The following is an 11,858-nucleotide window of genomic DNA, read 5'->3' as shown; positions in this document are numbered from 1 at the left end:
ATAAATCTACCATATAACCCAGTTTACTACTCCTCGATATATACCCAAAGAACTCAGCATCCAACTCCACAGACACTGCCTCAGCCATGTTCACAATGGAATACTATTCAGCTGTAAAGAAAAGTGACTTTACGGGTAAATGGATGGAGCTAGAAGCTATTGTATTGAGTAAAGTAACCTAGATGCAGAAAGACAAACACTGTGTGTTCTTTCTCATCTGGGGTTCTTATCTCTAAATCCTTGAATGTGAGTATACAGCATGGAGTAGCTACAGAAACCAAGAAAAGGCCATAAGCGGAGAGAGGTTGAGAGGAGAAAAGAAGTATACAGGTGATATGAAGAAGGAAATGGAAAACTAGGGAGGGAGATCCAGCCAGGGAACAGGAAGGAAGACCAGCACAGAAGGAGAAAGAAGAGGCAAATTATACTAAGGCTGTTTGGTAAAACCTCAAGAAATCATATTATTTACGTTTACCTAAAATTAGACTATATTTATACATATATATATATGACATATACAATATAGATTTAAATGCCACTTGGGCTGACAATACTCCCTGTGAGATCCACACAGTAGCAAAATCCCAGTACCAGGCAAAAGAAACCTCCTTTAGAGTGCTTTGGGCAGGGTAGTTGGAAGGACTCCCCAAACAATATGGGCTATTGATGTTGCCTTCAGAGGCTTCTCGGGAGTTAAAGGTAAAATCTCTATTGCTGCAGACATTGAACACTTAGGGCGCAAGATGATTTTCATTAGGTCTAAACTGAACAATTCCCTCCTGTGGTGTAGCTCCCTTAGTCCTGAGCAGGCTTGTGAGAGCTGCAGATGGAAGGAAGTGATCAAAGTCCTACCCAGTTGTGCCGCCTATGAACCACAACAATGACTAGCATGGCAAAACATCTGTAAAGGTGCAGTGATTGGCACCTATTGTGGTAACCAACAGCTGTGTAGCCCATTCAACAAGAGATACATCGTGCTGGTACTGGAAACCTAGCCAACTATGCATCATTAGTGAGGTCCTGGATCTTACAAGAGGATCCACTACCACCACTTTACTAGACCAGCATGATTTCTAGCTGTATTCTAAATCTTATCCTTATACCACAGATCAGCATAGCTATCGTCCACCACCAAAGAAGCTTCTCTTTGCTGCAGGTGGAGACATCACAGAAAACCACAACTGGACACAGTACAGAGATCCACAGATTGTGGGGACCTTAAGTCCCATGGATGTATCTGCAGCATCTCCTGCTTCTATGGTTCAGGAAACATCTGGGAAGAGGTGGTGGAAAGATTATCAGAGCCAGAATAACACAAAGTCTCCTGTGAGACTGTGTCTCCTATACATGGCTGAGCAAACAAGACCTGAACGATGACAATATCAATAGACATGGAAGGAGGAAAGTTTCACTAGATAAAGGCAGCTAATGATGCTGAGAGAGGAGGAATGAGTCTCTCCCAGTGATAAGGCCCCTAATTGGTTACCTAATACAGAGTGGTCAGTCCTGAAACCATATACATATAAACAGCGAAAAATGGACTCAGCAAGTTGTATTTATGCACACATAATAATTAATACTAACAATAATAATAATAATAATAAAACTATCAGTTTCAGAGTGGAGAAGCACATGGGAAGGCTTAGAAGGAAGAAACATTGGAAAGGGTGAAGAGAGAAAATGGAAAGGGGAAGTGATGTAATTATATTTTAATTAAAAATATGTTTAAGGAGAAGAAATGAAAAACCATACAGCTAATAAATTAATAAATGATAGTCAAGGTTTGAACCCAAGGCTCTCTTAATCCAGGAATTGCTTTTTATTAAAATTGTGTGTGTGTGCGCGCACGGGCGTGTGTGTGTGTGTGTGTGTTCTGTGTGTGTGTGTGTGTGTGTGTGTGTGTGTGTGTGTGTGCGCGCGCGTGCGAGTGTGTGCACGCACGGGCGTGTGTGTGTGTGTTCTGTGTGTGTGTGTGTGTGCGTGCGTGAGTGTGTGCACGCACGGGCGTGTGTGTGTGTGTGTTCTGTCTGTGTGTGTGTGTGTGTGTGTGTGTGTGTGTGTGTGTGTGTGTGTGGTCCCCTATACAGATATTTGCATGCAGATGTACTCTTCCAGCTCCAAGGTTAAACGGAGCTCTGGCACTGTGTGAACATGTATATATGTACACTCACAGCAAGGTATTCTTTCTCCACAACCGCTCACGGACTGAAGATTTAAAATTTGGAAGTAGTGTTTGTGACTTGACTGCCTGAGCTGCATGTGACACTTTAAACAGTCTACTTACTGTAGTCCTGGAGCCTAAACAAACAGCTTTGTGCCTAGGGATTCTGATTTCTTTCTTTCACACACCCACACTTTTCCTTGTCTGGTCCACAGGCATTTAATTTCACACAGATCCCTTCAATACTGACAGGTGTCCCAATATTAATTTGTGTGCTTCAAAGATTTATGCTAAAACTGCTGATGATACCAATAGAAGATGTAAAATTTGACCTTCATTCGCACAATGATTGGCATTGACTGTAATTCCTTATGAGATTTCACATAATCAGCACGCTGGTGTGTGTGGCTAGAGTACATAATCAGCTGTTCTCTATCAAAAATCACCTTTCTGCTGGGCCAAGGAAACAAATTCTCATATTTAATGGTCAGGAGAATCAATTATTAGATATATAACCGTCAACTTTCTACAGTCCATGTGAAGATGTTCGGAGATAATAATGGATAAATGCTATGCCTACCCCAAGTGTTTCTCTCTTAACAAAAGTCCTTGTGATTGAGGGATTAAACAGCAGAGGGAGAGCAGGTGGTTTGATGGTGTGACCTTAGAAAGTGTTGCACACAGGCAAGTAGCATAAGGACAATCTGGCCACACAGTCTCTGTTCCAGTCTACCTCAGACTCATGGATGTGGCAACTATTTTCATTTGACCATTGGTTACATTCCACCTTTGCCCATGCTACTCAGTACCAGGTCAGTCTGGATGAAGATTGCAAGGTTATGAAGTTGCATGGACTTCCTCACATCTAGTTTCCAGTTGGTTCTGCTGAACGTGGAGCCTTGGAAGCAAGACAGAGAGGCAGAGAAGAAAACAGGGTTGCTTACTCACTAGGTTTTTCCCAGTGGTATCTGAGGTGATGACTGCCTCCCTTTACCAGAAGTCTAGGCTGCTTCCAAGAGGCCCCCTCCACAATCCATCCCTTAATTTAGGTTCCACTAATTGAGTCTTGTATTCATCCCTCTAGACCAGAAGCAGTAGATGCCTGAGAGCTTATGGCTCTAGGACTCTTTATCTTCTCATGATTCACCCCTCACCATATGCCACCCTTCATGACTAGTCTCTTTGTTAGCCTTCCTTGAGTCATCTCACTTGAATGTCCTTAAGATGATGCACTGTAGACCTCCATAAAAGTCCTCTCAGTACACATCTCCTTACAGTAAAGGGGATAATGGAACAAAAAGGTTAAATGGTATAGGGATGAGAGGGCAAGAGGGAGATAAGATTTTGGAGAGGAATAACTAACAGTAAAAACTTGAAAATGGCCTATGGAGACCTACTACTGCTGAAGCTTCCCAAAATAAATGCATATACATATGCCAAAAAAAAAGTTTAAATAGAGCTACCTTATAGAAGAGGGATAATATCTCCCATAGACACCATGAGCAAAATGCCCAACGACAGGTATGGGTTATCTATTTTTTAAGTCGTTGGTCAGTGGAGTCTCATAAACACACCCAAAAGCATTATAGGCTCCCACCATTGCTCTTGGCTTGCCTACTAGAACCTGATGGTAAGACACTGGTGAAAAGCCATAGAACATGGGGTTTTCAAGCCAGGCCTGACCGGAAAACTTTATCCCTACTGGTCATCTCTCATAATGCTGTAAGGGTCTATGTTCATTGCTAGGGGAGAAAGATGATCAATAGTCTTACCCAGCTGTGACCCCAACATGCCACAATAACAACTGACCTGCTTAGATATACCAACTAATACAAGAGAGGCATGACTGACTGGAGAATGACCATTTTCTGAGTGGATTTAAAACCCGCTACAAAAGATGGAACTCATGCCTGGCATGGTTTGTTAACTGAGTCAAAATCCCACAGCTGGCTAAGGCATAGACTCTAGGGAAGATTCTAAGATTATTATGTTGTTAAATGGACACAGGAATAAATTGCCCCCTAAGTTCCTATACTCATAGAGTAAGAGCATCTCTCACAATCCCACAGAGAAGCTTATTTTACAGTCAGTGGTGATAGCACTGAGGCTCACGGCCAGTCAAAGTGCAGAGAGCAGGAGACTATGGGGTACTCAGCTCTAAAACCTGTTATAGAAGGCAGCCAGGGTCTCTTCCTCCTCCCTCGTCTTCAACTGCAAATTCAAAGCCCAACATCCTTGACAGAATTTTAGAATATAAGCACATTGTGTAAACTAAGCTTGTATGTCAAACCCTCATTTTGCTGCAGAACATGCTAGAAGCATGAAGAAGAATAAGAAAACATGGTGTTTGACACAGGAATTTGATACTTAACAAAGACTGGAGGGATGAAAAGAAAGGAGCCTATATTAGGCTTTCTCTGAACTAGTGGTGTTTGTACAGCTAGTTCAAATCCTTGTTTGCATAGATGAGTCTATCATCTTCATGTTTTCTGGTACTTCTTAATCACATGTCCGTTGAGAAAATGTTTTATTTGGCTTGAAAACTGCACCGTATTAATCTTGCTGACATAAAGACAAATGAATATACTTAATGCCATAAAGTCTAGATGAAAAGCAAAACCATTCAGATCCACCCTACTGGTAACCTACTGGTAACCTACTGTTCTTCCTGGCACTCCCTTGGTCTAGGGGATCTGGTCTACAGCCTTAAAATTAGGCTCAATGGCCTTGACATTAACTGGCAATAAGTTGCTGATTTTAATACTACTTATTACCCATCCTGTGTAGTAGATGCTGTATCTAACTCTCCTGGGTAGCAGTGAATAAGGGCAAGTTCCTCTTCTCATTGAAATTACATTCTACTGCCAAAGCACCTGGGGAGTGTCTATTTTAAAAAGAAAATCTTACATAGATGAAAACGCACACATACTAATGCTCAATTATCATGTCCTTAACATGCATGCAGATATAAGAGATTGTTCAGTATGCAAACGCAGAATTTCAGATCACTATATCCATTCCCAGACCTCGAAGCTCTACCATATCCAGCTCTCCACAGACAGAAGCCAAGGATGAGGTAGCTGGTGTGAAACCTTGAATAGCTAATAGTAATAATAAAGAATAGCTCTCATAATCTCTCCATTCTTCAGTAAAAGGCAGAGCCAGGGGTAGGGTCCAGACCACACTTGTCTCAGAATTGGTTTCTCTGCTTGTTTCTTTCCCTTGTAGCTGCTGGGAGATTATCTTTAAAAGTTTTCTTTCCTTGGACCCTTACACCTGCTGTTTTCTTAAACAAACCACACCTGTTGCAAGCTCATCCAGGAGCCTAGAAAGCATCTCTCAAGACTACCCCACCAGGCTGCTCCTCCCTTAGAAACAAGAGAAGGAACCCACCCTCTCTGTCAGACTCATCCATCACCATCACTCTGGCTTCTCCTTTCCTGCCAGACCCTTTGCCCAGAACACGGCAAGCATTCTGGAAAGTTCTATACACAAATGAAGCTCTTATTCACTCTATAATAGAATCATTAAGAACACTGGGATGTATGTGCAGACTTCTACGTGATGAAAAAATCCAAAATTTCCACAAAAGCACTATACTTTGTTTTGGGTTTTTTTTTAAGGTATAATAAAATATTGTTTCTGCTCTTTGAATCAAAGAAGAAAAAAACCTCTGCTCCCTGACCTCAGTTAGCAGTAAACTAGGTCCCGCTTGCTCTTTTGTTCTTTCTCATAGGTTGGTCATAACTGACATACAAAATCGTCCTTCCCTCCCTGCCATCCCAGCCCTGACTTCACACATACACAATGCTGGACCTGTCAGGCTGGAGAAAGCAAATATCCTCCTGGAGTCTTAAAGGGAGAATAACGGGTCGGTGGGAAGAAGGCTTGCTCCACCACACACTTAGGGACCACACAGATGGCATGCTGTTGGCACGCTAGCAGTTGGGCAAATTAATGTCACTATATCCTAGTAAAGTTTCAACTGAGATACTCATGTAATTCATGCAAATTCAAAAATAATTGAGGTTCGTGTTTCTGGGATAAAGCCATGGCATTTTGCTTTCTACCTGAACTACCCCAAAAGGGGGTCATTTTTATTATTCCATATTCAATTATTCATAAGCACATACTCGCAGATTTCAAACCCATAAAAGGTCAGCCCTCTTTGATTCAGCAATTGTTTTCTTCTGAAGTCGGGAAGCCGCCATGAATATGCGTGCACACAGCCCTGACACTTCCCTCCCTCCTCATTAACACTGTGTTCACTGTATATTTCAAAGTCAAACAAATAATACCTGTCACGAACATGAATTTTTAACATCTCCTATATTTCATTTTAAATGAAATGTCAAAATGATGGAAAATATTTCCATGGAAGTTTGGAAAGGGCAGCATTCGCCAAGGCTGCACTGTGAAGCCTCTGGCTGGGGTGCCAACACCGCTGTGGCTCTGGGGCTCAGCCTGGGCTCTGGTATTTTACTGCCTTTGTCGTTCCTGCGGTGGCTGCAAAATGTCAGTGCGCAATCTGTTTGCCAAGTCAATATGCTGCTCGGGCTGATGGGACCCACTGTCCTCCCTTCCTCTCAAAGTGGAAGCTGCTTATTTACAGCCTGTTTCAACTCCCTGCTTGGGGGCTTGAACTGCATTTTATTTGCATACGATGATCTCCTTAGCATATGTGTGCCTTCTCTTCAGCCTTTCAAGTCTACTTACAACTTCTCAGGGTAGAGGAATCAAACTGCTGTGGCCTCAGCACTAAATCCGTGCTTCTTCATTTCAAGTTACTGCTTATTCTCCTAGAAGGAATCGGTTTCTTTCCACAGAAACTGTTCCTGGAGAGTGAGAGTCTAAACTGGTCATGTGACACGATGCTAGGTAGCTTTACTCTTTTGTAGTCCAACGTATTTGGCCATTACATTTGATGTATTTCTAGAGCTGGGAAGCCTGGGATCAGTATTGGCAGTGTTGATTTTCACAGAGACTTCCTCCTGGGATGACCTAACACTGCCAGGTCACAGACTCTCTATACCAGCACCCCTGATGCCCCCTTTGTGGCTCAAATCTCTTCTTATAAGGACACTGGTTAGACTGGGTTAGAATCCACTTAATGTCCTCATTTTAACTTAATTGGTTCTTTAGAGGTCCCTTTTCCAAATGCAGTCACAGTTTGAGCTACTAAGAACTGGAGTTTCAACATATGAATAAGGAGAGGAGGCACAGTTCCAGCCACAACACTTGTATTCCCCATTTCATGTCTATTTTTCCTAGTGCATAGTCTTGAAGCCAAATGTTTTTCAAGCACATAGCTGAACTTATGTGATAATCGTGTGTGTGTGTGTCACAGACATACAGAGTTCACACATAAAAATTCATTTCTGAACTGAGTATGTTGGCACACATATCTGTAATCCCAGGACTTGGAAGTCTGAGGTAGAAGGATTGCCACAAGTTCAAGGACAGCCTGGACTATATAACAAGACCTGATAATAATAATAATAATAATAATAATAATAATAATAATAATAATAATAATAATAATAATTTCGTCCTATCTCAGCATAAGATTTGATTTGGAAGAAGTCTTCTTTACAGAAGTTAATTACAACTTGATAAAGAGCAAAATAAGAGCATACAAGATTAGATACAAGACTGCCTAACAATATATCCTGGACAGAGACCCAGAGAAGGTGCTATGGGATAGAAAAAAGCAAGGATTGGACTGATCCATCCATAAAGCCATAGACCAGCATGCCTTGTCAGCAACCTACTCTTTCAGGACCACTTCCCATACAGTCTCCAAGAACAAATCCTGCACAGGCACAGTTTCTGACTTTGGGACTTTTCAAAACACACCTTTTGTCTTAGACACCTAGTATGTGCTAATTTGTAAAGCAGCCCTAAGAAATCAATGGCATCACTTTGTAGTTAAGGGCGTTATTCCATTTATTGAGACTTGAGGCATCAGGAAAGAGACCATCTACAGCCTCGTGATGGGGACTGACAGTGGCCACTAGCGCACCCCAAGTCCTCTCATAAAAACCAGACACAAACAAAGAAGACTTGATGTTTCAAGCACTAGAGGATCGCAGGTAGCCAGCCACAACAGTAGTGAAAGAACAATGAAGGCTGCAGTGTGCTCCTGAATTTAAAGGAAGGTCTTTCCCTTTCTACTTCCTAACTTCTAAATCTGCACCTGCAGTAAGCCTCCCCTGCCCCCTCTAATTGTATCAGATCAAGGATCCAGATGGAAAGCCCACAGCCCTGATGTGAGAGTCTGACCTCCATGCGCCTTGCTCCTGACCACACAGAGATTCAGACACGCAGGGATGTTTCATAACAGGTCTTCCAGGCCATATGTACATATTATCCCCCATGCAACACCCGCTATAGAGAAAGGCTGAGTAACTACAAGACTTCCTGTCCCCCAATAACAGAACTTCACACAAAGAAGACAGAATGAAGTCAGTGTGGAAGGAGGAAAGCAATACACATTTGCTTAGCAACTCGTCTTTGCAGGAAAATGGGAGCACAAGTCAACGTTGCCTAGACTAGACTGGGCACCTTATCTCGAAGGACCCACTGTACAAAGAGATAGACTGATAGATCACAGTGGAAAGGGAAGGTTGAGAGGCAGAAGGTCGTGAATGAGAGACATGGAAATGTACGAAGAGGGGAGGAGGCACAGTACTATGGTGAGATGGCTAAAGAATGACGGAGAGAAAAGTCAGAGACCCATAGAATCCCAAAGCAAAGTTGGAGAACTGGTCCACTGTAGTAATAGGGAGCGGTGGCGGGGCTATGTCCCCAAAACCCCAAGCCACCTGCCCGGCTAGCTTTACCCGAAATAATTACACACAAACTGTATTCATTTAAACACTGCTTTGGCCCATTTCTATGTAGCCTCTTCTAGGCTAATTCTCACATATTAATTTAGCCCGTTTCTAATCATCTGTGTAGCGCCCCTAGGTGCGCTTACCGGGAAGATTCTAGCCTAAGTCCATCCTGGGTCGGAGCTTCATAGCATGGTCTTCCCTGGAGCAGGTAGCATGGCGTCTCTCTTGCGTCTGCTCCGGAGAGGAGAGCTGCAGTCTGACCTCACTTCCTCTTCCTCCCAGCGTTCTGTTCTGTTTACTCCTCCCACCTAAAGGTGGGCCTATCAAATGGGCCTAGCAGTTTCTTTATTGCTTAGCCAAAGAAATCAACAGATTGATATGACACTCCCACATCACTTCCCCTTTTTCTGTTTAAACAAAAAAAGGAAGGCTTTAACTTTAACATAGCAAAATTACATATAACAAAACAGTTATCAAGTAAAAATTACAATAATCTTTATCATAACTAAGGAAAACTATAACTATAACTAACTATTCTTAACTCCATCAAAGACTCCAGAAAGATACAATACTACATAAGCAAACAAGAAAAAAGCAACTTTTAAAACTCTAGAAATGACAGAGACATCTCGCTGCCTGGACAGTCACCCAAAGTTCCTCTGTACCGTTGGGGCATCCATCTTCAGCCTTCAGGCCCATGGTATCCAGCAGACATTTCCATAAAGCAGGAAAATTCAGAGTCAGTTCAGTCACTTTCTGTTGTGTCCTGCAGAATGTCTTGCAGACTCTTTCATGATTCAGGAACCCCGAAAGATCATCTCACCTTAGGCAAGTTCAGTAGTCCTCTCTCTGCGGGTTCTCTGTGTCCAGTTTATGCAATAGTCCAGGCAAGAGCAGTTTCTTGCCCAAATGGCTATCAAACTCCATAAAGATCCTCTTCAATGCCCATCTTCTTCCTGAAGTAGATTGATGCTGCCAGGAGCAGAGTGTCTCATTGTCATGAAAAGTCCTCAGTCATTAAATGTCCTATTCTGTAATCTTTGAAAGACATGAAAAATGTCTATCTAAAATATATCTATATCTAGAAAATCTAACTAACATGACTACAAGCTTTAATATTATTGATGATTATCCATTAACAACCTATATTTCTTAATTATACAGTACATATTTAAATGAACTACACAATCACAATACCTTAATCAAAATCAGAAACACTTATACATATAACAAAATTGACCTTAAATCTCTATCAATAAAGCAAAATCTATACTAATGCAAATTATTCATACCTATATCATATCCCCCTTTAAATGTAAAAGAACATTTATAAACCATATTTGGGAACATGGGCGCAGTTTTTTCTCTCCAAACTGCTTCCTGCTGAATGGGGGCGTCGTTAATTAGGTCTTTCATGGTATAACCTGTGTGCTAGTTTCATCTCAGTTGGCAGTTGAGCAAAGCAATTTTCTGAAGATGTTCACAGCAACCCTTCAGGAGGACGTGGTCCATCATACCAAATCGGAATAGAAGAAATGAACAGGGTCTCATCCTCTGTGAAAACAAAATAAGAAACTCCTTTCCAAAGCATCATGTCCTTAAACCCAAATTCTGAAATCATACCCTCATGATATCCGTTCTGGTTCCACTTGGCAGCCCATATAATGAAATGTCTCTCTGTACTTAGCTCCTTCACAGTCAAAAATTTTAAAGAAAACACAATGTACATAATCCAGACTCTCTGTGAATTTTCCATCTTTACGCGGCTTATTTTTATTTATATCTATAACTGTCCACATTTATCTACTGCATGGAACGGTTGTTAACAATTCATCAACAGAGAAAATCAAAACGTCCACTCTTTTGAGAACAGTCTTCTTAAATAGCTGTCACTCATCTACGTGTCCCACAGACCCAGATGTCCTTTAACTGGGAGAGTGGGGCACAAGAAATGACCAACCCCATGACTACAGAGAGTGGGAGACAAAATCATGCCCATGGGTATCCCCAGCTTCTTCCTCCGGACTCTGTATAATTCTCTACCTGGAGGAGCACTATTCTAGCAGTACTTTCAGCTGCTAAACAAACTGCATTTACTGGGCTATCACCTACTTGCATGCCCCACTTTTCCGTTAACCATTGATGTAGACTAAAAGAACACACAGAATCTGATCACTGTAAACAGTCTCTAGTCTTACTGTCCACGGTGAGAAAGGAATGGAGGTGTGGGTTCATTCTGTCCCCAAACTCCATCTGAAATTTAGCAATACAGAAATTAGTTCATGAAGTCCTAGAAATATTTGTGTGCACTAGATACCACTGAGCAACTCTGTGTCCAAAACAGTGGTTCTCAGCTTTCCGAGTGCTGCGACTATTTAATACAGTTCCTCATGCTATGGTGACCCCCAACCATAAAACTATGCTATTTCATAATTATAATTTTGCTACTGCTAGAAATCATAATGCAAATATCTGATATGTGACCACAAGGGGGCGCAACCCACAGATTGAGAACACTGGTCTAGACCTTAATAAACCTATAAAGGAACTTTCCCTCCATGTCCTGTTCTCTGGAAATCTCCTTCTGTCACCTTCTCACCAATCCTTTTCTAGTTATTATTTATAGTTGACTTATAAAACATTGTTATATACACATGTATATCATATGCATACATATATATCAGCTGATGCTACACAATAATACAAGAGATACTCAAATACTTGACATCTCAATTGTTTTCTCTACCATATTCATTTTTTCAGTTATAATGATTCTAGATGGTGCCTTAGTCTTAAGATGCAATAAATGACACACTTAAGTTTTTCTCAAAATTGGTCCAAGGTCTGTATCACCATTCCAG

This window comes from Microtus pennsylvanicus, chromosome 2 (assembly GCF_037038515.1).
Source record: "Microtus pennsylvanicus isolate mMicPen1 chromosome 2, mMicPen1.hap1, whole genome shotgun sequence".
Classification (NCBI taxonomy): domain Eukaryota; kingdom Metazoa; phylum Chordata; class Mammalia; order Rodentia; family Cricetidae; genus Microtus; species Microtus pennsylvanicus.
This window is presented reverse-complemented; position numbering follows the sequence as displayed.